This window comes from Jaculus jaculus, chromosome 16 (assembly GCF_020740685.1).
Source record: "Jaculus jaculus isolate mJacJac1 chromosome 16, mJacJac1.mat.Y.cur, whole genome shotgun sequence".
Classification (NCBI taxonomy): Eukaryota; Metazoa; Chordata; class Mammalia; order Rodentia; family Dipodidae; genus Jaculus; species Jaculus jaculus.
In genome coordinates this window covers 62555810-62581608 of record NC_059117.1, presented here as the reverse complement: position 1 = coordinate 62581608, position 25799 = coordinate 62555810, and the positions used below count along the sequence as shown (strand labels likewise).

Here is a 25799-nt window from a genome sequence, read left to right as displayed (position 1 = left end):
TGCGCCGTCACTACAACACGGCCAGTGCAGCTAGTTTGTTGGGTAAAGGATAAGCAGAGACTGAAGGACAATTTTCATTACGAGAGAGAGAGAAGGGAGGTGTAAGGGGCCTGGCTGGATCTGCTTGGGGAAACCAGCTTAGTGCGTGTGAGGAGGAGGACAGACCGCAGAGAGAGGCATGCTAATTGAGTTGTAATTTTCTTGTCAAGCGGTAGGCACTTGCTGAATTCTTGGATGTTCCCCAAATCTGTATCTTAACTGTTACGCACTCTCTCTTCCCAGTGGCTGAGCATGGTGAAGGTTTTTTTTTTTTTTTTTTTTTGTTAACTATAAATGGAATTGAAATTTTAGCAATAAAGTGAGGGAGTCGATGGCTTTTCACACTGAACTAAGGAATCATTTTCAGAAAATGAACTCTTGTTGAAGTGTCATCAAACAAGAGGGCTGAGAACCAAAACTGAGGACCAGGAGGGAAGGCAAGCTCACGGCATGTTTGGCTAATATGCCCGGCGCTGCTCTCCTCACACAGACAAGGGGTCTTGGCTTCTGTCATCCTCGGAAACAGACTCAACCCTAAACCATACCAAAGCTAGGCTGGCGGAAATCATACTTAACCATCTGTCTTCTTTCTAGTTGAGCATAACTCTACAGTCACAATATTAAACCTTAATGCAAGTTTATTGAGTAAATCAAGTGATCAATATTTTCTACAAACAGAATGGAAGTTATAGGAAACTACCCGGTAGGCTGAAGGGGAGAGCACTTCCTTCAGAAGGGTCAGAGTCACGCAGGGCCGGGCGCTCACTCAGTGCTAGAATGCTTGCTGTAGGAATCCCCGCCCCTGTAAAAGGTCAGGCGTGGTGGTGTGCCCCTGAATTCCAGTGCTGTGGAGGTAGAGGCAGAGAACTTTGGGGCTCACTGGCTAGGTGGGCAAAATCAGTGAGTTCTGGATTCTTCAAGAGACTTTGTCTCAAAGGAAAAGATGGAGAGTGATTGAGGAAGACCACATTGATCTCTGATGCACACACCCTGCACATACATGCACACACATGTACGTGTACGAATGGATACAGACTTATCATGCATACACCCACACATGCACCCACACATACACACACGTACCACACATGCACACATACGCATGTGCAACACACACACAAACATGCATGTATACAACACGCCACACATATATGCACACACATGCATGTGTACCCACACAGACATAGACGCACGTGTGCACACACTTATATATGAACAATACATATATGCGCCCACTGTGCCTATGCACACATGCACACACCACACATACGTAAACACTGCACGTACACACGTGTCCACTAAATGAAAAGCACTGATCACACAGATGGGCAAGCGATTGGAGCCTGGTGTTTCTACATTTGGAGTCAGAGTGTTGCTGGGGAAGAACAGGTACACACAACATGACCAGTGCAGGGGACACTTCCTAGGGTGGTAGGTTCCCTGTGCTCCTCTTCCCGGAATACAGTGACTGCGCCCCCACCAGCCTGGTGCTGTGCGTGTGTGAGAGAAGCAGTGCCATTGGTAGGCACCTATGTAACCCAAGACCAGCCAGGCCCCTCAGGAAATCATAGACCAGGCTATTCTTTTTCAAGATGTCGGAAGACTTCATGTGGAAAGGAAGCACTCTTCCTTTGTCTGTTAGCAGTTATCCGTTGTGATAACTTATGAATTGAAGACATGCACTCTAATTTGATCCCTGGGTTTTGGTTAGAGCTGGCCACGGCGGTAGAAATAACTTAATCCAGGCTGGACTTAGTACCTGGCATGTTAGCTGGCCCACAGTAGGTTATTTATTTTATTTTATTTTATTTTATTTTATTTTATTTTATTTTATTTTATTTTATTTTATTTTATTTTATTTTAGAGAGACAGAAAAAAAAGAGGGGGAGGGAGAGAGGGAAAGAGAGAGACAACAGGCACACCAGGACCTCCAGCCACTGAAAATGAACCCCAGACACATGTGCCACCCTGTGCATTTGGATAACATAGGTCCTGGGGAACCCAGCCTGGGTCCTTAGGCTTTGCAGGCCAGTGTCTTAACCCACCAAGCCATCTCTCCAGCCCCAGAGTAGGTTCTTTGGAAATTCATCTGTGATTATAATCAGAAGTCGAGATCTCTTGAACCAGGAAAGTGATTGCAAGACAGAGGCTTGGTCTTATCATCTCTAGTCCCACACTCTCAAGTTCCAACATAAGAATCTAAGTGCTGTGCATAGGACACTCTAATTACCATGGGGGCTGATGAAAAGACATCGCCATCAGGCCCTCCCCATGTTGCTGGTGTGGTCTCAGACTGCTCAGGGCCGCTTAAAGTCATCCTCAGGGAAGCCATGCTCTTTGCCTAGTTTTCAATGTTGACTTTCCCCCAGGCCTTTCGCTGACAGGAACGATACAACTCTGATTGCAAAGCAAATTAATGTGCGGTATCCCGAGGCCCTGGGCTGATGTATCTCCCCAAAGGAAACCCTGGGGTCAGATGAGTTTGGGAAACGCTTCCTATGCGGAGATTAACAGTGGAGACGTGCTTTGTAAGAGACATGTTTAAGGTTCTGAGCAGCCTGGTGATGGAGGAGCTAACCACCTCTGCTTAACTCAGGGATTCTCCAAGTACTCACACCACAGAACCCGCTGTGCACACTCTCACTCTTATGGACCTCACGCTCCCAGCGCACCCGAGGGACGATGGCATCTTAAAGCTGTGGGGCATTGTAAACTGATGCTCCTCATTCCGTCTGTGCTTGAAAATGGAGTGGCCACACACTTTAAGGGAAACAGCACAGGTCATCTGCATTCTATTCTTTTTTTAAAATTTTATTTATTAATTTATTTGAGGTGGGGGGAGAGAATGGGCGTGTCAAGACCTCTAGCCACTGCAAACGAACTCCAGACACATGCGCTACCTTGTGCCTCTGGTTTATGTGGGTACTGGGGAACTGAACTTGGGGTGTTAGGCTTCACAGGCAAGCACCTCAACCACTACGCCATCTCTCATGCCCCATCTGCGTTCATCACCTGGCACCGCCTTCTCACCGGCCGCGCACTTCCTGCTGTGCTGTGGCTCCAGCACCCTGTCATCTGTCACAGCCCTCCCACCTCTGCCTCGGGAGCTGTGTGCGGATGTCAGCCAGGAGAAAGGCCACTGGTGGGTATCCGCTATGCTCCCCACTGCTGGATCCTCTCCCTCCACAGGGAGGCTCTGGGAGGCACTGGGATGCTCCGTCCCAGCGACCGGCTGCTCAGATGGTCCATGAAGAATGGCTAGGTCTCCACTGCTTCCTTATGTCCTCACAGCAAAGCTGCCAGCTCTACCGAAGGCATCCCAAAGTCCCATTTTCAAAAATATACTCATTTCTCTGAGCTGACAAGCTAAACTGCCCAGAGAAACCAAACTAATCCAAGTCAAGCCAAGCATGTTTGTTCTGTGCTCCTCGTCAAAAACATCACGGTTCCTTGATGGAGTTTTCTACTTTGCCCCACCACCGTGGCCGAGGAGCTGTAGCTCATGTCATTTCTGCAAGCCAGCTGGTTGTATGGTCACCGAAAAGGATGGCAAGAAGTTTTGCAAAGAGAACCTTCCGCTCTATGATCTACTTTGGCAAGGAGGAACCCAAAGCAGGGATGCCATCTGCCTGTGGCTCAGCCTAGATTAGGGCCCTGGCCGGCTCACAGTCCATTTGGGAGTGCAGGAAATCCCATTGTTTAGTTTGAGTCAAGTCTCAATGTAGCAAGATATATTGCATTTTAAATTAAGTTAATAGCCAACATATATTGCATGTGATAACTAACACTGGTTACACTGTTTTGTTTGGTGTAATTCAGTCTCAGGTTCTGCACTGTTGTCTAACTGAAGGGATTTATTCATCTGCCACATTTGTACTGAACACGTACAAATGGGCTTCCCTTTGGGTGCTGCAGAATCAAAAGTGGAGGAGAGGGCTGGAGAGATGGCTTAGCGATTAAGCGCTTGCCTGTGAAGCCTAAGAACCCTGGTTCGAGGCTCGGTTCCCCAGGTCCCACGTTAGCCAGATGCACAAGGGGGCGCACACGTCTGGAGTTCGTTTGCAGAGGCTGGAAGCCCTGGCACGCCCATTCTCTCTCTCTCCCTCTATCTGTCTTTCTCTCTGTGTCTGTCGCTCTCAAATAAATAAATAAAAAATTAAAAAAAACAAAAAAGTGGAGTAGAATTAAAATGTCTGAAAGTCTAACTTTCCCAGAGCTTATGCTGGAGTTGTTATCTGTGCTGTTTTTATTAAGACCTCCTTGCTTTCTTATCTTTTTCTGGGGTGAGGGATAGAGGTAGGGTCTTGCTCTAGCTCAGGCTGACCTGAAATTCACTTAGTAGTTTCAGGGTGGCCTCGAACTCACGGCGATCCTCCTACCTCTGCCTCCTGAGTGCTGGGATTAAAGGTGTGCTTCACCATGCCCGGCTTTGCTTTCTTATCTTTTTAAAAAAAATTTTATTAGCATTTTCCATGATTATAAAAAAAATCCCTCCCTCCCCCACCCCCACACTTTCCCCTTTGAAATTCCATTCTCCATCATATTACCTCCCCATCTCAATCATTGTACTTATATATATACAATATTTCTTATCTTTTAATGACTCTGCTTGTCTGTTCATTTCTACCACTTGGACTCAACACTCAGACCAACATAGCAAATGGATCCAGCGCACATAGCCGACCCAGCCTGGTAGGTGTGACCTGGGCAGCTCAGGGCAGGAGAAGACCTTGAGTCACACAGTTTAATGCTAATATCCCCTACGGCTAGCTCCCCCCCCCCCACCCACCGAAACCATGGCAAAAGACAATGGAGGCAGCGCTGCTCCACACTGGCTATGCTAAAGGGAGAAACGGCCACATTGCAGATGAAGTCAGCGAGGTCTACAGGGACCTGAGGAAGGCAGCAAGCTTCCCCTGCTCACGACGCGGTGCTGTTGTGATTGGGCCACAGGAGTCAGTAACCCCTGCCATGTCCTCTGAATTTTGCATATTATGTTAGAATTTCCATATGATGGCATCTCTATCTTAATAGTCTTTAAGCATGGGATGCTGTCGTATTCACACCTATAGGGTCTATATGGGATTACTTCTGGTCACCCGTCTAATGGAAGTTAGAGCACAACCCTTGGTAACCATGGTTTTCACTTAAGGGTTACTGAGCTTAATCAGAAAAAACCCTCTCAGTGGGTTCAGCTAAGACTTCAGACAACCCTCAAGCTCAGGGACAATGAGGAAGAGGTGGCAGAAAGAATGTGAGAGCCTGGGCTGGAGAGATGGCTTAGAGGTTAAGCATTTGCTTGTGAAGCCTAAGGACACCAGTCTGAGGCTCGATTCCCCAGAACCCCCACTAGCCAGATGCACAAGAGGGCACATGCATCTGGAGTTCAGTTACAGTGGCTGGAGGCCCTGGCGCACCCATTCTCTCTCTCTCTCTCTATCTGCCTTTCTTGCTGTCTGTTGCTCTCAAATAAATAAAAAAAAAATTAATCCCCCCCCCCAAAATAAAAGAATGTGAGAGCCCAGAAAGTGCAGGACGGCTTACCGTGCTGTCTTCCAGACACAAAACGGTTTTGGCATTCATGACCTCACGGTGGCTGATGCCACCTACACAAGACCTGCCTGATAGAAGGGATAAATGATGACATCAAAATAGAAGGGAGACTAGTAAGAATGAAGAAAGGACTCAGTGGAGGGGGGACGTTGGAGGGTGTAAAGGGAGGGCTGTGGGAGGGAATTATGATCACGGTATATTGTCTGTGTTTCTGGAAGTTGTCAACAAAAAGTTTTAAAAAAGGGCTTCAGACAGTATTCTTTGTAGGCGCTATTGTGGGATATATTGTACCCATCTCCTTTCCCTCATAGAAGAGCTGAGCCTACATCCCTGGGTGTGACCTTATTTGGAAACAGGGTCCTTGCTGATGTGATGATTTAAAATGAGATTATGCAGAGTAGGTAGGCTTCGAATCCACTGTGACTGGTGGCTTTGAATAAGGCAGCCATGTGAAGGCAGAGACGTGCAGATAGAAGGTCGTGTCCGGGTGAAGACACATAGCCTCAGCCATGACACTGCACGCTGACAGACTCCTAATGTTGCTGGCAAATTATCAGAGGGTTGGAAGAATTTAGGAAGGCTTCTGCACTCGACGTTTCAGAGAAAATGTGGCCTTTTTAACGTTTTGATTTCAGACTTCTAGCCCCCTGAACTATCAGGCAAGATATTTCTGCTGTTTCAAGGTCTGTGGCATTGTCCCCAGTAGTGCTCAGAACCTGAAGTCACACCAGGGCCTTCCCGAGTCCTGCATGTGAGGGGGCAGCTCCGATGGTCTGTCTGTATCAAGGCCAGGCCACAAAATGCTCTCACTCACACGATAACCGAAGTGTTTGCGCGTGGAGTGTTGGCTGCTAAAAGTCCCGAGCCAACTGTCCCAGGAAACGCTGGCTCCTTCACTCCGGCCGCCCTGCCTCCCTCCTCTTTCAGCCTTGAAATAGACCAGATGAGACACCCTGACGGTGTATACACGGCGAGGCTCCCAGGGTGTCCGGGCGCGGGCCCGTGGAGATTTATAACGTCCTGTCAGCTAGTGAGAGGATTTCCAAGCTAGACTTGGAAAGTAAAGTCACTCTGGGAAGTTTCCAGAGTACTCTTGCTCGTCTACGAATTGCATTCAATATGAAATTATACCTTGTTTGGGGGGAAGATGCAGCGTATAAATTTGGGGCAATATATGCCAGTTAATTCAACAAAATGTCAGACTGTCTGGGGAGACCCTTAGAAAGGTTTACTCTCTCTGTCACCAGGGAACTGAGCTATAGGAGGGAGAGCTCATGAGAATGAAATTTTCTCTAACTTCTGCCTACAGGGAATAATAAATCAATGAGGTTTTTCCAAGTCCCCTCAATACCAATGAGCTTATTTCATAAGGAAGCAAGTCCAAACGCTGTCTCTGTCCGTTCTCTCTTCCTACTCCAGCCCAGGCGCTTGCTTCACGTCTACCCCTGCCTTCCTTCACATTCCCTGCCTGCACCCTTACCTGTCCCTTTGTGTCAGTATAGGAGCAAAGGTCTGTCTGGCAGCTGTCTCCTGTCTGTCAGCTTCTAAAAGCCATGACGACTGGGCAGTCTTGACTGGGTGAGTTTGCTTGTTTGTTTGTTTCTTTGCTTGTTTTTGAAGATTTAGTCTGCCTGCTCTGAACTGGGTTTAGGGAAATTATGTCTGTACTCTAGGGCTGAATGCAATTTCTCACCTTTTTCATAAAGTTTATGGCCCTGGCGCCCCTTTAGAGGTCTCATGTGGCTGATGGATAGGCTCATTTCGGATACTAACCGTAAAGGATTGGCTCTCCTGAAGATAAGCTGCCCTCGGCGGGTGCTCCAGGGCCAGGCGCTGCGCTGGCAGAGGACGCCGCCGTTATGGACGGTGGGCAAGGGCTCCGCCCACGTTTGTGCTGCGGCAGGCGGCTGCGCTCCACGCCGGGGGACCGAGTCACCAGACACAGCAGCTCATTGAGCCCTTTCAGTGTCCAAAGATTAAAATACCATCATGGGGCTGGAGAGACAGGCTTAGTGGTTAAGTGAAGCCTGAGGACCCAGGTTGGATTCTCCAGTACCCACGTCAGCTAGATGCATGCACAAGTGGCACATACGTCTGGAGTTTGTTTGCAGGGGTAGAGGTCCTGGTGCAGCCATTCACGCTCTCTCTACACCTCTTTCTCCCCTCTCCCTCTCTTAAATAAATAAGCAAATACATAATTACTTTTTAAATATCATCATGGATGGGAAAGAAAGTTATAGCTAATACCCCACTTCCTGGCTTCTGTCATGAAGTAAAGAAGTCAGGCGAGTGACATAATGTGTAACTTCAGACATTGTACTTAGGCTAAGCGTCCCCCAGATATCTTCCTTCAGTATGTGCTTCATCATTTCCATCTCTGTCTATCTTTCTCTTTGTAGATTCTACAAACCAAGGCATAGGAGTCAAAATGTATTTCAAGTATTGGGAAAAAAAACAAGGAAAGGATGGCAAGATAAAAATGAAAGAGGATAGCTGGAGAGATGGCCTAGCAGATAAAGTACTTGCCTGCAAATCCTAAAAAGCCAGGTTTGATTCCCCAGTACCCACGTAAGCCAGATGTACCTGGTGGCTCATGAGTCTGGAGTTCGTGTGCAGTGGCCGCAGGCCCTGACATGCCCATTCCCTCTCTGCCTGTTCCTTTGTCTCTCTTGTTCTCTCTCTGTCATTCATTCATATATATATATATATATATATATATGTATATATGTATATATGTATATATGTATATATGTATATATGTATATATATATATATATATAATATTTTTAAAAAATGAAAGAGGAGAAGTCTGATAAATAAAAGGAGAGAAGAGCCACATTCAGGGTGGGGACAGGAAAATTTTACAAATGTTGGACTTGAATTGATAAGGTAAAATTTTAATTTCTTGTGATAAGGAGAGGTAATTTGCCAATAGCATAGAGAGAGGAGAGAGAGATAGAGACTGAGAGGGAGACAGACAGAATAATTTATATAACCTTATAGCCTAGTCAATGCAGAAAACCAGGGGAGAGATGGAACTAATACCAAAAAGAAATGGTGTCAGGAGAGTAGCTGGATAAAAGTCATCAGAGAGTTTCTGCGTGCATGTTAAGATAAATACAATTCTAGGACTGAGGACATCAAAGGTAAGACAGCCATGATCATAAAGTAATGCAAGCATAAAAAGAATCACATTAAAATGTTAAAACATATATAAAACATAAAAAAGATAAAATAAGATGTGCCAGTTGATCCAGCTACACCACTCCTGGGCATGTGCCCTAAAGACCCCTCTCTTTACCACAGAGATACTTGCTCAGCCATATTTGTTGCATCTCTACCCACAGTATCCACAATATCTAGGAACTGGAATCAGCCCAGATGCCCATCAACTAATGAATGTGTAACGAAGATGTAGCCCATGTACACAATGGAATTCTAGACAGCAGCAACGAAAAATGAAATAGTAAAATTTGCAGGAAAATGGACAGTGTTGGGAAAAAAAATCCAAGTGAGGCCACGCCAGAACAGAAACACGAGTGCCGCAAGCCTTCTCTCGTCTGCGGGTCCTAACGGGGGCCAAGTGGAGATGAGCAAATGGTAGCCAACACCCCAAATACGGGCATAAAACCAGGATGAGACCAAGAGAGAGAACAGAGAAGGAGAGAGGAGAGGAGGTACTTCTTACATTAAGGGAGGGGCAGAATATAGGGGGTGGGGTGGGCTTGGAGAGTGGGGTAGAGAGGGTAGGAAGGGGATTACACAAAAGTTAAGACACCACGAATCAGTTCCACAGAAACCCTAATTCTGGCTAGCATTCTACAAAATATAGCCAAGAATAAAGAGGGCAGGGGAAGGGACAGTCTGGACAGAAGGTGGACCAAGCCTAACCTCAAAACCATGGACTGTGCCTGGTAAATCCCACGTCCAGAATTGGATCACAGTGAGCTGTTGTCCAGGGAGATCCACAAGGTCCCTAAAATACAGGCGGAACCACTTGGTTGCCTGCCAGAGCTACAAAGTAAGGCCTTACTGCTGAAGATACCACTGGCTGCAGTCACAGGACACTGGAACACCCTGCTGGAACCACAAGGGAAACTAGCTCCCAACTGGCTAGCCCTCAACGTGCTGGGCAGCCCTATGGCCGCTGCTGGAGGACAATGGTCACCAGCAGCATGAACAAGCAGAGGACTCTGCAGACGATGAAATTAACCATCCAGTCAAGAATCACCCACTTGTACAATACTGGCATTCAGCCTCTGTGGGTAACTAACTGTTCTCTGATTGGACACGAGGCCTGCTCAGTGGGAGAGAATGCATATCTGGTACTGGAAACCAGGTCAGAATCCCATGGTCAGGAAACTCATAAATTTCGGAGATACGACCACACTGCTCTCTTGAGAAGAGTGGGATTGCACACAAAAAGTCTCTCAAATAATCTGGCTTATCCCCTTTAACTCAGGCTATTGTCAATCTCGTTGGGAGAATCTGCCTTATTTTATAGAAGTCAAAGAAAACAGAGGAGAACTAACATCCATTGATTAGAAGATAGCTGACTGCCCACTATGAGATATGCCACCTCTCCCATGTCTGCCAGGGCCCAGGATAAACTGCAGAGGAAGTGGCAACATGAATACATCTCTTATTGCTAGCCTGACATCTAGCCCCAAGGTGATGATAACAGATACAGTGATCAGTCAAAACCCATTAAAATAGAAATCTAGTGGCTACAGAGAACTCAACGCCAAATCAGACTGCCAACAAGCCTGCCATGGCTCAGGGAGCACTGCAGAAGAGGGGCAGAAAGACTGTAAGAGCCACAGAGTGGGTAGGAATACACTGAGGCATGGTTCCCCTGCTACCCTATAGAGACTGACTGAGGCCTTCATGCCCACAGTGGATACCATGATACCAGATGGAAGGGCCTCAGGGAAACAGGAACAGGGATGAGGGGATAAAAGAGTTTAATAATAATTAGTTAAGAACAAAATGAAACCCCAAAAATGTTAGAACAGAATAAAATGCATCTGGAAGGTCGCCAAACCTTACCATCCATACCTATCTTGTCTCTTTCCTACGTCATACCACACAGCTCTTGTCCAAATCTCACCCAATGGACCACTTTGTTTATCTTGAAGATGTACACTGTTTTGTGATTTCTGTACACTCTGTTCTCCAATTCCCCAATTCTTTCTCTAACTGTTTTTGTAGAATATCCTTTGCAAGTTTATCTTTGGTTGGCAACACCTGGATATGATTTGGTCCTACCCTCACATCTCTTCCCTAGACTCTGGGACAATATCTTTTACCTTTGGCTTCATCTGTGTCTGATAAGCCAAGGATGCTCACACAATATCTTGTATGGGACGTCGTCCTCTCTGAGTTTCCCACTAGCATGCCACACCCTTGCTGGGCCCTTTCTCAGTGGGTCTGTCTGTATCTGCTGCTTAGGCCCTGTACTCTTAGCCTGAGCTGCATGTGCTGAGTATCTCAGGGTCTATCTTGGTGTCTGGCATGTGTGAGGTGGTCACGTTAGCTGCACTGTTGATGAGAATTAGGATAGGGCTTTACAAAAAGGATCATCCATTCTCCTCCTGAGACAGGCATGCTGGGCTACTCTCCCCCAGCACTGAGAATTCAGGCAGTCAAGTGAGGTAGACTTAGGAACTATAACAATGCTCCAGTGAGGCTCTACCAACACCAAGAGGTTTAAATGAAGATGCAAAGTCAGACAGTTGTTCCTGGAGATTGGTTCCCAGACCCATTATGCATATTGGAATCCGTGGCTGTTCAAGCTCCCCTGTAAAATGGTGTGGTATTTGCAAATATATGTGTGTATACATATGTGTGTACATGTGGTGTGGGATGTTGTGTTCATGTGTGTATGCATGTGTGTGCATGTTTTTATGTGTGCACACATGCCAACACATGCAGAGTCAGAGTAATGTGATCTCCAAAAGGGACATTATCCACTGGCAGCCTCCTAGATATTGAAATAGAAAGAACTACAATATATTTTTCTTCAAGACTCAATATTTATCCCAGTTCTTCAATACATACTTCTTCAAATTGTATTGTTTTTCCAAGTGACATTTGGGAGAAAATATGACAAAGAAATAATTCGCTCAAATGGATTGTCGTCACTCCTCATCTTCAAGCGTTGAAATCACAAAACTCTTTAGAGACAATAAACTTGATTGTAACATGTGCTGCCTTGAATTTTCCCTCCATGCCAAGTCGCTGATGAGTCTCAGACACTGACATCCTAGACAACTCATTTACGACATCAAAATAAACAATCCCCATGAACACGAAAATTGAATATCACACTGGAAAAATTGAAAGCATGTTTTATCAAAAGCAATTTGTTACCTGACAACCTTGGAAACAACAGCGTAATCACACTTCTCACATTAAAATGAAAAACAGCAGCTCCTTTAGGCATCCCAGTAACAAGGTAACAAGGAAACCTGGGTCACTTAGGGGAGGATCCTGGTCCCTCCGCAGGGCAGCTCTGTCTGACATTTTCTTCTTTGCATTGGGTTAGGGTCCATTAGTTCTGCACTATTTGAATGGACTATTAAAAACAAAAAGTACTGGCTAGGTGCACTCCTTTAATCCCAGCACTTGGGAGGTAGGAGGAGCCCTGCAGAGAGAGTTCCAGGTTAGCCTGGCTTAGAGTGAGACCCTATCTTGAGAAAACAAACAGACAAAAAAACCAGTACCAACTAAAATTTCGTGTTCACAGGGTAAAAGAATCTACAACAGAGCTACCTCGCAGGCCATGGAAGCATTCGAATCATGGCTGTGACAGTTCACAGTGGCTTCCTCCTCCCTTGGAAGAGCCAGCGACAAGGAGGCCCTCTGATGTGGCGTTCTTCCTGAGGGTGAGATGGGTCCTGCGGTCTGTGCATCCTAGACTCCCAGACTGAGTGCCACTTCCTAATGGCACATGCGTCTGAGGCTGCCCACTGTGATAAGCAAAGTCAGGAATTCCGGGCAGGCTCTGGGTGCAAACACTGGCTTCATCTGCCCCTTGCTTAAAGTTACAATAGGATCATGTGCCCCGCAACAGAAAATGTCACTAGAATCTACAACACTGCTGGTGAAAACATCTCTGTGGGATGAACAGTGAGTGGGAAGCCTTGTGCCTAGCAAACTAACACCACCGCCACACCTCAGAGGCCCATGGGCTTTACTGAAGTACTTCAACGTTCTCTGAATATTAAAATAGCCTCAGCTTTCTTTTGAAATGCGTGCCCTGAAGGAAAAGCATAGTGACAAACCCCATAACCAGCTTTAAAATTATTTTATTTTTATTTATTTATTCACTTGAGAGAGAGACAGACAGACAGACTATAGGCACATGAGGGCTTCTTGCCACTGCAAACACACTCCAGGCACATGGGCCACTTTGTGTATCTGGCTTTGCATGGGTACTGGGGAATTGAATCTAAGCCAGCAGGCTTTGCAAACAAGTATCTTAACCACTGAGAATCTCCCCAGCCCTGACAACCAAGTTTTTAAAAATATTTTTAATATTGTTATTTATTGACAAGCAGAGAGAGAAAGAAAGAAGAGAGACAAAGAGAGAGAGAATGGGCATGCCAGGGGCTCCAGCTGCTACAAACTCCAGATGCATTTACCATTGTGCATTTGGCTTTATATGGGTACTGAGGAATCAAACCTGGGTCATCAGGCCTTGCAGGCAAGTGTCTTAATTACTAAGCAATCTCTCCAGCCCCAACAACTAACTTACTAACGCCAATATTTCAGAGTTTCATAAAAACAACTCTTGACATACAAAGGAAGTATACAAAAGCCAAGAGGCCTCAGATTATTTGTAAGAGATTTAACAACTAAAGCAATAATTGTTTGAAAGGGTTCCCAATGGCATAGGAGTGACTATTGAAAATACAGCCCTTGAGCAAAATTTAATATCAAGTGTATTCAGCCAGCTTACACTTTCCTCTGCTCAAGGAAACGGACTCATGCATTGAGGCATTTGGTCAGTTCTCTTGTATGTGACGACCTCAGCCGGTGACGCATCTCTGTGGCTAGGAAGACCTAGGGTGCAGCTTGTATACTTGGGTTCACACGGAGGTAGAGAGGCGCAGACCTACCACTGCAGCTTCAGGGTCTCAGAATCTTAAGTCTCCTAAATATCTGGCTCAGTGGTTAAGGCACTTGCCTGCAAAGCCTAAGGACCAGGGTTAGATTCCCCAGTACCCAGTAAGGCCAGATGCACAAAGTGAGACATGAGTCTGGAGTCCATTTGCAGCAGCTGGAGGCCCTGGCGCATCCATTCTCTCTGTCTCCCCCAGTTTGCAAATAAAATAATAATAACTTTTCAAAGATTAAAAAATATCATTTGAAACACTTCCTTCCAGCACATGAAATTCTAACATATAAAACAGGCGCTACTTCTCTGTCTTTGTCGCCTACTACTTTGGACAATAACTCTGGGATAGCTGCCTTCATCCGAGCACTTCACCCCTAACAATTAATGCCAAAGGCCACGACCTCACTTGCTGACATTGACACTCTTCAGGAGCTCTCGGTGAACACGAAACACAGTCCTTTCTAGAACAACCTGCAAATGATTGTTAAAACCTACTTTGAAAATGCTGCTTTTGATTGCTGCAACCATGGACACTGGCAGGAATATTGAAGCTGTATATCAAAAAGATATTTTGGGAAGAATCAGCTTAAGAGTAAAATAGAGCTCTCGTAAAACTGAGAGATCTCTTTTGTATCAAAGTATATTTATGAGATAATACTTCAACTGGAATGGGGAAAAGATGGAAATCTGGAGCGGTCAGAGCACTGTTTTGTTGAAAAGGCAGTCTCATAATGAAACTGACGGTGGATGGCGGCTTGCTTTAATCTTGGTTAGCGTTAGAACTTTAAGACAATCATCAAAATTAGCTTTGGCAGGCTGGAGAATGACTCAGTGGTTAAGACACTCGCCTGCAAAGCCAAGGACTCAGATTTGATTTCTCAGTACCCACCAAAAACCAGATGCACAAGGTGGCGCACACATCTGGAGTTCATTGACAGTGGCTGGAAGCCCTGGTGGGCCCATTCTCATTCCCTCTCTCTCTCTCTCTCTCTCTCTCTCCTCTCTCTCAAATAAATAAATAAAACATTTAAAAAGTAAGCTTTGGCCTTTATGAAAAACCAGGCAAGACTTTATGGCCCTCTTCCCAGGACCCCTCCTTTCTAGCTCTGTGGTTGCTCCTTGTGATGGTTTGATTCAGGTGTCCCCCATAAACTTAGGTGTTCTGAATGCTAGGTTTCCAGCTGATGGAGATTTGGGAATTAATGCCTCCTGGAGGCAGTGCTGTGTTGAGGCTCGGTTCATGGGTGTTCTAGCCAGCTCCCTCTTGCCAGTGTTTGACACACTCTCCTGTCCCTCTTATACACCTTGTGTTGGCCATAGGGTGATGTCCACCCTTTGCTCATGCCATCGTTTTCCTCTGCCATCATGGAGCACCCTCTCAAGTCTGTAAGCCAAAATAAGCCTATATTTTTCCCCCACAAGCTGCTCTTGGTTGGGTGATTTCTGCCAGCAATGCGAACCTGGCTGCCACACTCCTGACCACAAAATGTCATACTTGCTCCTCACAGTCAGAAGCAGGCAGTGGCTCCTGGATAAGAACGTCTTGCCAGGACCCAGAACCTCAACTGCCCAGACTCTGTTTAGGAGCTGGGAGAAAGAAGAGCCACCCTGTCTTGTCTACCTTGAGGTCAAGTTTGGAACCAAGATCATATGACCCTGTGCAAGGTCCTAACCTCATGGTGTCTTTCCTCACCTGGGATCCAGTGTCTCGGCTCTGTGTCCTCAAAGAACCTGAGCTCAGTGATGGGTACCTGCTGTGGCCTTAGGACACTCCTTGGACCCAATCGTTAGGATTTTAGTGCATGTTTCTATCTCGTCAGCAAGCAACGACCACTTCATCTATTCAGTGTCTGCACGTGGGTCTCTTTAGTCCTGTCCTTTTTATTTTAGTAAAGGTACTTAATATATACAAGTCACAACTGCTATCAAAGGATCTGTCTCACTTCAAATAGAACATTAATCATAAAAGTATGAATTAAGGACTTGGGAGATAACTCAGTGGTTAAAGGTACTTGCTTACAAAGGCTGCCGGCCTGGGTTCAATTCTCCAGTACTCACATGAAGCCATATACTCATGCCCATATTCCCTCTCTCTCTCTCTCTCTCTCTCTCTCACACACACATACACACACACCCACGTGGGTATACATACTCATAAATAAATAAATTTCTATAATAAATAGCAGCATAGCCTGACTGTGGCTGTCAGCCCAGGTCTTCTATGTTCTGGAGAACTGTAGAAGATGTGGCCCATCACACTGCATTTTAGAGATCTGAAAGGATATCAGAGTAAGTTCTTCGCTATAGGATTTAGTAGTATTTTAGTTGTCACAGGGAACAGCACTGGGGTAGGTTCCCTTTGTTGAGAATACTTCTTCTAAGGTAGGGTCTTGCTCTTTCCCAGGCTGACCTGGAATTCACTATGTATTCTCAGGGTGGCCTCAAACACATGGAGATCCTCCTACCCTTACTTCTCAGGTGCTGGGATTAAAGGTGTGCACCACCATGATTCGGCTAACTTCTGAGACTTTAGAAAGACCATGTCACATTTGCAGATCTAAGTCCACACTGCAGAAACATAATCTCTTCTATTCCTGGACTCTGAGATGTTTCCAACGTTGTCCTAGTCAATATAAGTCTTGTTTTGGTATCTGAAAAGCCACAGGCAAGTTTTATGCATTCCAAATCTTGTGTATTCTAAGTTCCAACATTCTTATTTCTGAAAATGGACATTTCAAATGATATAGGTGGAGTCCTAACTCGCATCTTGAATAATATGCCCTATGGGACTGTGATACACAACCATTTCTCTGTATCCACTGGGTAGAACACCGTCAACAGAGTCTGATGAATTTTAAAACATTTTAATTCCCTGCAAAACAGAACTCTCATACTTAGTGGTGGTGTTAAGTCCCCACCCCACCCTCCTGACCCCAACCCAGCACATTGGTAACCTCCTGTCTGTCGCCATTGATTTGCATAATTTGTACATTTCAACTAAGTGGACCCCAAGGTTGATATGACTGTCTGTCATGTACGTCTGACTTTATGACTAGTATTTTAATCCAGCAGTGTCCTCATGGCCTTGCTGCCATTCTTCTGTGTTTTAAAAATATTTTATTTATTTATTTGCAAGGAGAGAGAGACAGAGAGATGAGAGAGAGAGAGAGATTGAGAATGGGCACACCAGGGCCTCCAGCCGCTGCAAACAAACTCCAGACACATATACCACTTTGTGCATCTGGCTTATGTGGGTCCTGGGGAATTGAACTCCCATTTGTTAGGCTTTGCAGGCAAGCACCCTAACTGCTGAGCCAGCTCTCCAGTCCACCATGCTTCTTTTTAATACTGACTAGCACCATGTGGAGACTCCACGTCTTTGCGAATGCACTCATCCCTTGGTGGACATGAGGTTGTTACTGCTTTTCTGATGCTTATAAATGTATTTTCAAGGTATTTTTTTTTTTTTTGTGAACGGAACTTTTCATTTTGAGTAGGCATATACCTAGGAGTGAGATTTCTTGAAGAGGTACATTTTTATTATTTAAATAATTATTTATTTGTTTGAGAGAGAGAATGGATGTGCCAGGGCCTCTTGCTGCTGCACATTAGCTCTAGACCTATGCGCATCCTTGTGCATCTGGCCTTATGTGGGCACTGGGGAATCAAACCTGGGTTGTGAGGTTTTGCAAGCAAGCATCTTTAACTGTGGAGCCATATCCTCAGCCCAAGAGCTGCATTTTTTTATGAAAACATCATTTTTTCTTTTATTAAATTCACTTATGTATTTATTGTAGAGAAAGAGGGAGAATGAGAAAAAGAGAGAAACATAAAGGTGCACCAGGGCCTCCAGCCACTGTAAGCAAACTCCAGATACATGTGCCACCTTGTGCATCTGGCTTATAGGGTCCTGAGGAATTGATCCTGGGTCCTTCAGCTTTGCAGGCAAGTGCCTTAACTTCTAAGCCATCTCTCCAGCCCAAAAACATCATTTTAAAAAATTTATTTGACAGGGAGAAATACAGAAATGGGCAGGAAGAGAGAGAGAGAATGGGCAAGCCAGGGCCTCCAGCCACTGCAAATGAACTCCAGATGCACACACCTCCTTGTGCATCTGGCTTACGTGGGTCCTAGGGAATTGAACCTGAGTCCTTTGGCTTTGCATGCAAGCACGTTAACTGTTAAGCCATCCCTCCACCCCAAAAACATCATTTTGAAGCTATATATCATTACAGATTTTTAGTCTGGCAGCACAAAAATGCAGTATAACTATGTATCTGAGTACAGTTCTGCTGTTACTTGCTGCTGTTGCCTTTGTTTCCATATTTATTTGAAAAACAAAAGGAACAGCATCTAGAAGCAGAATACGTATTCAAAATAATAGAGAACTAAGTAGGTAGCCCACTCATTCTCACCTTCAATTCCATATCTGGAAACAAAGCGTGGTTAGAACTGCATTTTTCACCTACCATGGACATATCTCCGTATTGTTTGACACAGATTTACTGCACTTTGAGTACTATGGATTATTTCATTATACTGAGCTATCAGGATTTATTTACCCAGCCTTCTATTTTATTTTTTTTCTATTATAAAACACCATGCACAACTTTGACATTATATAGATCAGGTACATGTCTTAGGAGTTTCAGTAATCACATAGCTTTTCCCCAGAAGTGAAGCAATGAGTTTCATGATGTTGATAATGGAACTTTTCATGCCGGCCATTTTTACTCTAGGAAGATCATTTGACTCCACATAGCCAATTACAACAGAGGAGAGTACATATTTCCCTGCCACTCCCCCACCTCAATGCTAGATAGCATCAATGCTACACTTTCCCAATAGAGGCAAGTCAAAATCTGAAATAATACAGCTTTTATAAATATTTAACTATTAGTGTACTTGAATATTTTTAAAATTTTGTTCATAAACTGTTGATATTTATTCTGAGATAATCCACTCTACACCATGCATTTATTTCTGAAGTGTTTGCCTGACTTTTATAGATTGCTCTGTAGGTACATGCCTCATTATTAATTACAAAATGAAGATATTTTGGGTCTGTGTCCTCTCTTTTTCCCTCCCTAGATGTTGCTTTTAACATTATTTCTTTATTAAAACATATATTTTTTCTGTCCTGGTTGTAGTTGCCGTGTGTCGTTGAGACAAAACATCAGACCAGAAGCAGCTGGTGGGAGAAAGGGTTTTACTTTGGCTTACAGTCTCAAGAGGAAGAGCCAGGATGGCAGGGGAAAGCATGGTATGAGCAGAGGCTGGACGTCACCTCTGTCACAGCAGCAGGAGAGTGAGCGGAGCTCTGGCAAGGGGGAGTTGTCTATGAAAGCCCTAAATGCAGCCCTAATAACACACCTCCTCCAGCAATGCCCCACCTCCCAAGTTGCCATCAGCTGGGTACCCAGTACTCAAAACACATGAGTTTATGGGGGACACACAAGTCAAACAACTCCAATCCTATACCAAATCCCAAAAGATATATTTCTTTCCAGACTAGTCTCAAAGCCAGTGCCAACTAGTTGACTTACTTATGATTCATTAAAATGTTTGCTGTGATATTAGGTTATACAAACTATTCCACACAAAATGCCTCAACTATATTCATATACTCATTCTCATAACATTCTTTTAACCTGAATCACTTAATAGTTTCCTAAATTTTAACCAATGGTTATTATTAATAATATTTAACTGGTATGAAACACTATTCCCTCCAAAGTTTTAAAGGATCAATATATTGGTGTTACATTGCAACAAAAAATTAAGAGAACCATTCCATCTTATCTTTAACTGTAGATAAAATAAGCTAGCTCTGAATTCACAGGAAGAAACAATAAAACAAAGAGAAGGGAACTGTCTATGTTCAAATTGTAGAGTAGTCAACTGAACGCACAACCACACGAAGCACAAAGGAAAACAAGGTTACTGAGTCATAAAAAATGCATTAAATTTCAAATGAATTAGAAAAAAAAAAACAAGGTTATCTGGACCTGCTATGGAAATTCTGTTCTAAGCACTAGTGGAACTCACCCAATAGGCTTACTAAAGATTAAATAAAAACATGATTACCATTATCAGAAATTTATAGTTGAACAACATTACATTGATTTCTTCTTTTCTCCAAGTGCACTTTACTGTTTTTCTTTGATATTCTTTGTGCATACTTATCTTTGCAATAAAAATAATGAAGGAAATGATGGGCAAATGAAATTTTATTTCCACAATAATTAAATTTCCCTTCTCAAAAAAGCACAACCCTCTATCTTTTCAAATCACTATGAATTAAACTGCAGTGTTCCTTTCATCTCAAAAATGACATGCCCAGCATGTAAATGTTTTCCAGAAAATCACAGGGCCAGCCTGTTCTTCGTGACTGCCCAACCTCTGCCCACAGTTTACCACATGATTCTGAGAGGGTACCACATCACAGAAGCCTTTAACTTGTTGAGATTTCATGAATACGGCTGTTTCCTCTTTGCCCAAGTGGCTTATCTACGCATGTCCATAAATTCTGCTCCCTCCTTACCCATCCCGCCTAGCAAAGATGAGTCACACGAATTTCATCTCTTCACAGTGGTCCTCTTAGCTGGGCCGCAAGCTCACACTAAGTTCCGGAGGTCATTGAAGTACTTATCTTACCCAAGGCCACAGCCAAGGAAACTCAGATCTACTTCCCTGCCATCTGCCTCCTCCCCAAGTTCATGGTTTACTAAATAATTGCCTTCTTTTCCTTGTAGTTCAGAAATTGCCTGATGTTTGTATAAATAAAACTTTATTGACACTCTTGTATCTTTCTGTAGGAAGCAGAGATGGAAAGCAAGGTCCCTAAGTCTTCATTGTTTCACTGGCTGCAACCTCTCAGAAAAGGCTCAATATTTATTCTGTCCCATCCAAGTGTCTGCTGAGAGGTAAGAACTTTCCATACCAGAAACACATGAAAGGCCAACCTATAGCATTTAAAAAAAAAAAAAAAAACTTTAACTTTTATTTATTATTTATTAGAAAAAGAGAGAGAATGGGCATGTCAAGACCTCTAGCCCCTGCAAAGGAACTCCAGATGCATGTACAACCTTGTGCATCTGGCTTTTGTGGGTTCTGGGGAATCAAACCTGGGTCCTTAGCCTTCATCTGTAAGTGCCTTAACCACTAAGCCATGTCCCTAGCCTTGTAGCATTTTTTTCTTCGACTTTACATAAAGATAGTCTACATTCCTCTGTCTGCCTCTTTGCCCTCACTAATTCTTGTTTCTGCCATTATTTGCCTATTAAGTTGAAGCACTTAATTTTACGACTATGGAGGAGTACCTAGGATCAATCAGCAAAACCTCTGAAGTGCAGACGGTGGCCAAGGCCAGCTTAGTGGAAAGTTAGGAAAAAAAAATATGCACATTGACGCGTATGCAGATATAAAATCCTCAGAGTTGACAACAGCATTGTGTCTGAGATGCTCATTTTAAATGGCCTTCGCGTTTCTTAGCAGGTTGCTGTTTACGCTTACTTTTTAGGTCACTTACCAGGCACAGGTCCTTGACTGTTCACTTCCTTGCTGCAGTTCTCTGGTTCATCTGTAAAACGAGGACAGTGTTAGTCAATTTGCCAGATTTCTGTTACTCCCAATGACTATCGCCATATTCAACCTAGGCATGCACTTCTCCTATGATCATTTCATTGTGGACCACAGAGGAGGAGGTTTGCTGGGGGCACTGTGGTTTAGCATCTAGCCACGGTGATCTCTTCTGAGAGAGGTCCCAGGAGCTGTGAGATGCCACCTTTCTCCACCAGTTCATGCTACCAATAAAAGCCCTGTCAAACTGTAAGTTGAGGTAGGGTTGTGTATTATGATTTCTTACTTTTTCCTACGAATGGGACTTTTATTGTCCCCAATCCCATACCTGTGTTTCCTCAAAATTAAAATTTATTTATTTATTTATCTGAGAGGAATTAGTTGATTTCATTTGTTAGCAATGTGACCTTCAAGTTTGTCTTCAGACATGTCCCTCAAACTCCCACTTCCTTTAAATCAGATTTTGTTGCAATTTTTAATTGAAAAGCAACATTATAACTATTAAAGCATCGTTTAATATGTATAATTTCAAAATAATAGACTATATAAAATACCAGATTTTTAGTTATTTTTAGACAGCTGAAATAACAGACTTAAAAATCAAAATGAATACTAGTAAAAGTGAGGTACGGTGAGACTGCTAGTTTTTGGCCTGTAGATGTCTCATGACCACATGCTTAAGGGCTCTCATAATGTCTGTATCAGCGTGGATTTGGGGTTCTCATCATGTCTGTATCAGCATGGATTTGGGGGTTCTCAGCATGTCTGTATCAGCGTGCGCTCGGGGATCTCATCATGTCTGTATCAGCGTGGGCTCAGGGTTCTCATCATGTCTGTATCAGCATGGATTTGGGGGTTCTCAGCATGTCTGTATCAGCGTGCGCTCGGGGATCTCATCATGTCTGTATCAGCGTGGGCTCAGGGTTCTCATCATGTCTGTATCAGCGTGGGCTCGGGGTTCTCATCATGTCTGTATCAGCGTGGGCTCAGGGTTCTCATCATGTCTGTATCAGCGTGGGCTCAGGGTTCTCATCATGTCTGTATCAGCGTGGATTTGGGGGTTCTCATCATATCTGTATCAGCGTGGGCTCAGGGATCTCACCATGTCTGTATCAGCGTGGATTTGGGGTTCTCATCATGTCTGTATCTGCGTGGGCTCAGGGTTCTCATCACGTCTGTATCTGCGTGGATTTGGGGTTCTCATCACGTCTGTATCAGCATGGATTTGGGGGTTCTCATCATGTCTGTATCAGTGTGGATTTGGGGGTTCTCATCATGTCTGTATCAGCGTGGGCTTGGGTTCTCATCACGTCTGTATCAGCGTGGATTTGGGGTTCTCATCACGTCTGTATCAGCATGGATTTGGGGGTTCTCATTATGTCTGTATCAGTGTGGATTTGGGGGTTCTCATCATGTCTGTATCATGTCTATATCAGTGTGGGCTCGGGGTTTTCAACATGTCTGTATCAGCATGGATTCGGGGTTCTCATCATATCTGTATCAACATGAGCTCGGGGTTCTCATCATGTCTGTATCAGCATTGGCTTGGGGGTTCTCAGCATATCTGTATTTGCGTGGGCTGGGGGTTCTCATCTCATGGGCTTGTAATTCTCATCATATCTCTGTACAGATATGATGGGGTTGGCGGGCACATTTCTCATCATATATCTACCTCCTCAAGAGTTTAACCATGCAATGCCGCTTTCAGGAATGTCCTCTGAGGAAATACTTAAGGTAAAGAAAGATAGGAATCCCCTAATGTTTATAAATGTGAAACTGGAAATGAATTAAACATGCATAGACTGTGATTTTGAGGAAGCCAATTGAGATACAGGAAGTCAGTAAATATTGTAATTATACCATAAATAATGAGTAAGACAATGGGAGACTTGCTCATCCTAAAAGGTAGAAATTGATGGTAAAATTATGTATGTAGTAGGGTTTTCTTTCCTGTGTAAGTGCACAGAGTGACTACAAAAATATTACTCAAAATTCTAAAGCTTAGATGGTAATGATGGGTAACTTCTGGGGATTCTTGATAACTTTAAAATATTTTACATTTATTGTATATTAAAGAATTATTTATACATGAAATATATATATATATGTATATATATATATATACATATACATATACATATTTGTATTTTTGAGGTATGATCTTGCGCTAGCCCGGGGTGACCTAGAATTCACTATGTAGTCTCAGGGTTGCTTTGAGCTCACGATGCTCCTCCTACCTCTGCCTCTTGCATGCTGGGATTAATGGTGAGAGCCCCCAAGACCAATTCACATGAAATTAACTTTAATGTGTGTAGGATTTGCTCACTTTTGTAAGCAGATCCCCATGGAGCCAGTCATTGCAGTAACTCCAGAAAAATATCACTTTTTTGGAATCAGATCATTTTGATCTTCTGAAATAATAAGCTGATAGTTTTGATTTGTGTGCCAGAATGTTAAAATTAGCAAGTGAATAACAAAAGCAGTACTGGGGAGATGGCTAAGTGGTAAAAGGCAATGGCTTGCAAAGCCTGATGGTCTGTGTTTGATTCTCCAGTACCCATGGAAAGCCAGATGCACAAAGCAGCTCATGTGTCTGCACTTTGTTCACAGTGGCAGGAAGCCCTGGCATGGTTTTACACACACATACACACATGCTTTCTCTCCCTCTCTCTCTCTCTCTCTCTCTCTCTCTCTGTGTCTCTCACAAAAAATAAATATTTATTTACAAAAGTAAATAACATGCCTTCTGAGGATACTGATTCTCTACCATCCGGGACTTTTAAACTTCATGATAACGTATTCTTTTCACTAAGTCCTGGTGCATCCACCAATTCTCCATGAGATCTGGAGAGCACAGACTCGATTCAATACTTGCTGACCGTTCAATCCAATGGCTTCCAGTCAGAAGCATTCGACTGGGCAGATCCCGTAACCCAGAATGCCCGCATTCAGTTGGCCTAGCCCAGCTGCATAAGCACAGTGGTGTGTATCAGCATCTAGCGCATGCGTGAAAACAAGCTCATCAGTTGTGATGATTTAGGGAAAGCTAACCTTCTTTAACTGCACTGTTGTTACTTAATTTAATTCCTTTAAAAGATTACACTGGATACATCAGCCATAATCAAAACTTTGAACTCCAAGTATAATTAACCAAATGGCAACCCAGTTCCACTCAGGTGAAAGTTAATGGAGGAAAGTTTATGCTCTAAAGTCAATTTTTATAACCTTAGCAAAGTGGAACTGCATGATTAAATATTGGCTCACGTGGTGTCAAGATAGGGAGAGTTTAATTCAGGAGAATGGATCAGATATAATTGTTTACCATGTGTTTTGTATCTCCTATCAAGACAGGTTTGCAACACAAATTAACAGTACAAGAAATCTGTGTTTGAACTGACTGCATACATCATTGTTACTTCCGTAATTATTCAGTTTCTTTAAGAGCTCTTTTGAAGGACTTTATTGGTCAATTTCTGAATACACTGTCCATGGCAAAAATATCGAATCACTTCAAAATAAATGATTTTCAGTGGAAGACATAAAAGAACACTTGGATTAGGGTGTCTCTAGTAAATCCGAGGGAATGAATGTTTACTTAGTAATAATGAAAGTTCACGATACACTTCAAATACAAAGGAAGCACAAATATAATGAAAACACCAGGAAGTGGAGAAGTCCTCCTTTTCCCTTTGAAGTTGTCTTCCTCCCATAAGATCCCAGATGAATTTGCTTTCCTCTGCCAAGTCTCCCAAACCTAACCAGAAGTGGAAAGTTACTCAGTGGCTGGAGGATCCAGTCAGCAGGGTAAGCCCGCCTAGATAAGTGAGCCTTGGTTTTAAGGCTATTCTCTATTCAGTGGCTAGCATAACCATTTTGTTTTGAATTTTAAACAGGCAGGTGGGAAAGGAAGATACCCACACACGATTTCTGTCCTCAGACAGAATTAGAAACATCATAGCACCAAGTCCCAGTCTCTTAGGGAGAGGCAGCTGACCAGAAGTCATAATTTACACAAGGGCACTTCTTGCATAAGGCTCCTACAATCCCATCCCCAATGGCTTTTAACAGCCATCGCAAGCTGCCTTGTGGATGTAGATGCAGCAAACATGTGTGGTTCTGAAGGAATCACGATGGCAAATGACCCTCCACACTTGAATCCATTTCAAAGTTGCTCACTAAGACCTTCCAGCAAGTGGGCTGAACACATGGTTCAAGAGAGCCATGTGTGGCCAATACACGATGGCAAATTTACTTAAAAAGTTATAATGTTTGTGTGTGTGACCTGATCGCACAGCTCACCAACATTTTGGTAAAAATTTGGACACTCCCATTCCGTGATTTGCCTGATTGTTGGTACGTTCAAGAATGCCCTGGTGCAGTGGAAATGTACCGGCTAGCATACCCACGAAGGAGAACTTGGGAAGACCAAGTGACCAGAGCTCATTTGTTCTTCACATGGCTTAAGTCAAGAGCTATGACTAGTGCGATACTCACTTAATGCTCC

General features: G+C 43.8%; 1 protein-coding gene across 1 annotated transcript in view; it reads right to left on the bottom strand.

Annotated features, from left to right (window-relative positions):
• The window catches only part of Rarb (retinoic acid receptor beta), a 501591-nt gene extending 480310 nt beyond the window's left edge, over positions 1 to 21281 (bottom strand). Inside the window, exon 1 of the mRNA XM_012949394.2 lies at positions 21246 to 21281. The gene's annotated coding sequence lies outside the window, so the exon portion shown is untranslated. The remainder of the gene's footprint in view (positions 1 to 21245) is intronic.
• Positions 21282 to 25799: the final 4518 nt, after the last annotated feature.